The sequence below is a fragment of the Chrysochloris asiatica genome, unplaced genomic scaffold, assembly GCF_000296735.1.
Source record: "Chrysochloris asiatica unplaced genomic scaffold, ChrAsi1.0 scaffold00051, whole genome shotgun sequence".
NCBI lineage: Eukaryota > Metazoa > Chordata > Mammalia > Afrosoricida > Chrysochloridae > Chrysochloris > Chrysochloris asiatica.
Genome location: NW_006408569.1, coordinates 12,312,202 through 12,318,910, shown reverse-complemented (window position 1 = coordinate 12,318,910; position 6,709 = coordinate 12,312,202).

Sequence of the window (6,709 nt, the reverse complement as noted above, 5' to 3'; positions counted from 1 at the left end):
TGTATTATCTTTTTGATGTGTTGCTGAATTCTGTTGGCTAGGATTTTGTTGAGAATTTTTGCATCTATGTTCATGAGGGATATTGGTCTGTAGTTTTCTTTCTTAGTGACGTACTTCCCTGGTTTGGGTATAAGGGTTATACTTGCTTCATAAAACGTGTTAGGGAGTTTTCCATCCTCTTCTATATTCTGGAATAATTTGAGTAGTATTGGTGACAGCTCTTCCCTGAATATTTGGTAGAATTCACCTGTGAAGCCATCTGGATCTGGACTTTTTTTGGTTGGGAGCCTTTTGATGACCTGATCAAGTTCTTCTTTTGTTATAGGTCTGTTCAGGTTTTCTACTCCATGTGTTTTTAAAACTTTTTCTCCCATTTAAGACAAATTCTGTGATGTTTGTAAGAGTCTGGGTATTTTTCCTTTTACCAGTTTTTTAGTTTGGACACTCAGGATTATCCTGGCAAAAAACTTTGGCCAGGCTGATTTTCTTCTTCTTCTTTTTTTTTTTTTAAATTGAGTATCTAGGGACATTTTAAAAATTTTGTACACAATGTTTCTTTATCATGGTTAGAAAACAACTTCCGAATGTACCTATAGGAAATCTGCATCAAGAATATGATTACTTAGAGGTGTTTTTTTACTCTACATTGATATCATTGAGATCATAACCCTGATTATATCGTAGAAGAGCTTAAAAATGTTTGTGAATGTCATTTTTTTTTTTAATACTGGAAGAAAAAAATATTCTATTATGTTTCATGTAGTGTTTAGGATGTCCTTCTTGGAGCCGATTAAAAAAATGAAAACCTGAAAACTAAAAAAAAAAAAAAAAAATTTTTGACAAACACTGAAAAGCAAGCAGAAGAATGGGAACGCTTTATGGTAAAATATAGGGAAGACTTCAGGAGTGCTTTGATGAGTGATTATTGGCTTTGGGAAGCTGTAACTGGGCTAACTAGAAGCACAGCATCCTGTGTGATTGGTATGAAGAGAATATTTGGCTTTATTTTGGGTTTATCTTTCTTTAGTTGGCAGTGGAGGCAATATTAGGTGGGTGTGAAGCTGATAGTTATTGAACAAGTCCTACCCATGCTGGGGTAATTGCTACAGAAATTGTGGTTTAACTGCAGCATCTGTAGTTTAGAATTCTGTTATAATACATGGTCTGGCTGCTATCCTTTCATCTACTAAATATCTAACACTTACAGACTCTCAGGTGCTGGGTTTAATTGTTGGTGGGAAGATGAGCTTGACATTTTCTCTCCAACCATTGCCATATTCTTATAACTCCAAGGAGCTCCAAAATTTTAAATTTGAACTTGGCTTTCTGGGTTTTTATGCAGGTGTATTCATCAAGATGGAAGACAAAAATCAAATTGACTATATCTGTGGAAAGGGATGGTAGAAAAGTTCCATATCTTCTGTCAAAACAATGTCAGGGGCAGACTGTGGAACAAACCATCAGTTGCTCATATGCAAGTTCAAGCTGAAGCTGATGGAAATTACAAGTCCACAAAAACCAAATATAACCATGAACATATATATCCCGTTTTAATGTGCTCAAGAGCCAAGATGTCAGTTTGAGAACTAAGATGTGCCCAACCCAAGCCATGGTAGTTTCAATAACCTCATATGTATGTGAAAGTTGCAAAATGAATAAAGAATACCACAGAAAAGTCAATGCATTTGAGTTATGGTGTTAGAGGAGAATATTAAAAGTACCATGGAGCTCCAAAAGAACAAACAAATCTGTGTTTGCAGAAGTACAGCCAGAATGCTCCTTAGAAGCCAAGATGACAAGACTGTCTCTCTCATACTCCGGACATAATATCAGGAGACATCAGTCCCTGGAGAAGGACATCATACTTGGAAAAGTGGAAGGTCAGCGAAAAGGAAGAAGACCCCCAACAAGATATATTGGCACAGTGGCAGCAGCAATGGGCTCAAGTGTAGCAATTAGTATGAACTTGGTGCCGAACCAGGCAACGTTTTGTTCTGTTTTGCATAATAAGGTCACTATGAGTTGGTATCAACTCGGTGGCACCTAATGAAAACACCAGTGCAGTCTACAGATAATAATGTTAAAGGTAGGAATAAAAATGTTGATTAAAGATGCTCTTAAGGTACAGTTTTCCAACAACTGTTTAATTTAGCATTGCTGTGGACAACTGGGATATGACAGCCATGAATCAATCAGTCAGTTAGGAATAAACTGGAGATCACTATTATTCAATATAGTATATTTGTTACAGTATCTTGAGTGAACTTATTTTATCATTTTTATTAAGTAGTGTAAGAATAATCATATCACTCCCCTTACTGAACAATACATGTTCCTTTCCTTTGTCTACAAAATTAACTCAAACTCCTAAGCATTTAAGACATGGCACTACTTCATCCCAACTGACCTTGCACACTTTATTATATGTCACTTCTTTCTGTGTATAAAACAGGGAAGAGAAATTGAAAGTCTCCCTATTTTTCTGATATTCCAGATCCTTCACAATTCTTTGACTGTATGCATAGTGCACTCTACTTGAAAGACCTGGTATCCATTCTACATGGCAAAATAGCACTTTTCTGTCTTCAGTATCTAGCTATTCACTGCTTTCTGTCTGACTTAAAGCAAACACAGATTTTTATCTTTTAGATAATAGAATAAAATTACTCAAGATTCCCCTAATTTTGATAAAATGTTACCTGGCTTTTGAAGCTTTTTTGTTTCCCAAGGGCAGCATTAGCCAATTCTTCCAAAGTGTTCCCATAACAATCTGTTCTATTACAGCACTTATACACCTCTTTTGTAATTTCATGTTTATATGTCATTTTTCCTACTTTGTTCCAATCTCTAAAGTGTGGGAAATCTGCCTTAATTTTCTCTTCTGGAACAAAATAGGCATTATGTAAATGTTTGATGAATTGAATAAAAAGAAAAGGTCAGGCAAAGTTCATTCAGTGTTAGGCCTGTGACATGGCACCAAGGTAAATTTTGTGGAAGACTGTAGTAATTCTCTACTACCATTGATTGAAGGAGCTCAGGATTATAGGAATGTCAAAATTCCCCTCTTCTGGACATACAATGCATCTACCATCTGTAGGTATATTGAAATCTCAAAGGACATGTTATAGACTGTTTTAAATGTTTAACAAAGTAGAAAGTAGTTTCATAGCCTTTAATTTCTTCCTCTATCTCTCATACTTCCTTCAGAATTAACCCCTGAATTTGTAGTTCTCAACATAACCTTCTCCTAAATAATACTCTTTCTCAACTCTGTCTATCTTCTAAAGAGATGTCTTTTGCCTGAAATCTCTGCATGTACATAAAGGCTTAGCACAAACGTCAACTCCTTCAAGATTTTCCAAATCAGAATTAATCATTTCTACTACCCTGGACTCACTGTGCTAACACATCAGATGCCTAAATATAACTAGGTACTCAGTGAATGATTTTCACACTGAATATTCTGACAATCCAAATAATTTCTTCTGTAGCCTTCTATAGTTAATGTTGGGGCTATGTAAAGTATTAGAGACAGAGGTTGTGACATCACTAAATAGCTTTTGCTCCTCTTTAAGGAAGTCTTGTTCCCATTATCAGCCCAATGTTTCATTTGTAAATTATACAGGAGTGTTAGTTGTTTCGTGTTTTTCTCTCCTTGGAGAGAGAAGGCCTCTTATTTGGGAAATACTGCCTTTAACCTTACTACAAAGTCACTGATGTTTACTTGTATGGCCATATTGTTGTATTTTTATCAGTTTTCTTACCTGACATTAATGACCAATCATTGTTCCTAAACCCAGCTAGTTAATTAATAGCTATTATTAACCGTCATGAACAAACTGAGAATCTGGAATTGATTGCTTTTTATTTATCTATCCAGTTTGAAGAATAGTGTTGTTAAGTGCCATGGTGTTGATTCAGAACTCACAGCAACTCTGTTCAGAAATTCCAAGGAGCAGATGGTGGGTTTGAACCACCGACTAATACTTAACCTACAGCGCCACACCATGCACACAAATTTAAGATTAAATTTGCGTATAAAACTTGCTGCTGTTAAGTGCCATCAAGTCAGTTCTGACACATAGCAACCCTGTACATGGTTTCCAAGAAATGGCTGGTAAGTTTGAACCACCAACCTCGCAGTTCAAACCTACCTTGTGGTCCAGTGCTTATCCTACAGCACAACGCCAGAACTCCCCAGTATAAAACTTAGGCCTTAAAGATGCAATTAAAACCCATTTGTCAAATTCTAGTTCTACCTGACTCTCCATACTTCACAGCATATCTCATGAAAACTTGTTTTATAGAATATATATAATCAATGTATTTTCATATTGTTCAGAGGGACAGACTCCTCATTGAGTTATGTATGTAAATGCCCATTAGTAATATGAAAAATTGAGATACAGGGAGATAATTTGTGAAAGGTAAAAGTATAGAAAGAGCTACAAATTATTCTGGACTGACTTATAAAAAGTTTCTATATATAGACCCTTTTCCCGAAAGCTCCAAATTTGTCTTTACTGAAGCAGAAAACAAGAATAGCAGGACATTTTTTCCTATTCAAGTTAGTTTTTAATGCACAATTATAAAATGGGACTAGTTTATATTATAAGTAGCATGTTGTCAATTAGGTAGAGAAGATGTGAACATCACAGTTAAGAAATTTAGAAAATAAACCTCTAGGAAAGTGGAGTGCCCAGGTAAATACTAAACTTGGGGAACTGTGTGGCGCTGTAAGATAAGCATTGGAAAACAAGGTCGGTTTGAAGCACAAGGTTGGTGGTTCAAACTCACCAACCACTTCTTGGAAACACTAGACAGGGTTGCTGTGTGTCGGAACCAACCCAACAGCACTTAACAACAAAAAGAACAATAACATTTCTTCAAAGTTTTTCTCTGCATTAGTATCCTTCTAGACTTCTGCAGGAATGCCAATAACACACATGGTAGATCTTTTTTTAGTATCCTGCAAGTTCCTGAGTCTTAATTTTTTTATCTTTTTTTTCTCTCTGCTTGTAAGATTTCTGCTGATCTGTCTTCAAGCTCACTGACTTTCCTCTTTCATTTCCATTCTACTATAGAGACCATACAGTGATACTTTTTATTATGTTGTTGTTTTTGTCAGGTGCCATTGAGTTGGAACTGACTCATAGAGACCCCGTTCACAGCAGAACGAAACAATGTCCAATCTTGGGCCAACCTCACTACCGCTGCCACACTTGACACCATCAATGATGCCACTTAGTCAATCCATCTCCTTAGGGGTCTTCCTCTTTTTCTCTGACCCTCCACCTTACCAGCATGACATCCTTCTTCAGCGACTGTTCCCTCTGGACAATATGTCCAAAGTATGAGAGAGTCACTATACCAAAAAGAAATGATCGATTTTTTAACTATTTTCAAGAGATAGTATGTGATAAAGAACAAATGGTACTGAAGGAAGAAGTCCAATGTACACTGAAGGCATTGGCAAACAACAAATTTCTGGGAACTGATGGAGTACAATTGAAATCTTTCAACAAACTGATGCAGCACTATAGGCACTCACTAATCTATGCCAAGACATTTGGAAGACAGCTACCTGACCAACTGACTGGAAGAGATCCATATTTGTTCCCATTCCAGAGAGAAGCAACCCAAGGAAATTCTGAAATCATCAGGCAATATGATGAATATCACACTCATTTAAAATTTTGCTAAAGATAATTTAAACACACCTGCAATGGTGCATTGACAGGAAACTGACAGAGGTTCAAGCTGGATTCAGCTTAGGATGTGGAATAAGGGATATCACTGCTGATTTCAGATGGATCTTGGCTGAAAGCAGGGAATACAAGAATGATGTTTACCTGTGTTTTATTGATTATGCAAGGCCACGGCTATGTGGATCATGACAATCTATGAACAATACTGTGGAGTATGAGTATTTCAGAAAACTTAATTGTGTTCATAAGGAATCTGCACATAGACCAAGAGGTAGTTGTTCTAACAGAACAAGGGGACACTGAATGGTTTAAAAACAGAAAATGTTTGGGCCAAGCTTGTATTATTTCACCATATTTATTCAATCTGTATGCTGAGCAAAGAACTTGAGAAGTTGGATCATATGAACAATAACATGGCATCTGGATTGGAGGAAGTCTCATTAACAACTTTCAGTATTCCGGTGATACAACCCTGCTTGATGAAAGTGAATTAAAAGGACTTAAGACACTTGTTGATGAAGATGAAAGACCACAGTCTGCAGTACGGGTTGCACCTCAATGTAAGGAAAATAAAAATCCTCACAAATGGATTAATAAATAGCATCATGATATATGGAGAAAAGATTCAAGTTGTCAAACACTTCATTTTGCTTGGATCCACCATCAACACTCATGGAAACAGCAGTCAAGAAATCAAAAGACACATTGCATTAGGCAAATTTGCTGCACAAGACCTCTTTACAAGTGTTCAAGAGCAAAGATGTCAGTTTAGGACTAAAGTGTGCTGGACCCAAACCAAGGTATTTTCAGTCATCTCATATGCATCCTCAAAGTAGGGTTGACCATAATGACATGAATACAGTTAAGCTCTGGGGAGAAAAGCGTACAGAACCTGAATTTGCTGATGGGCAACAACTTAAAATGAAGAGAAACAGCTGTAAACATCCATTGAAAATTGGAACATGGAATGTACGAAGTATGAATTTGGGAAAATTGGAAGT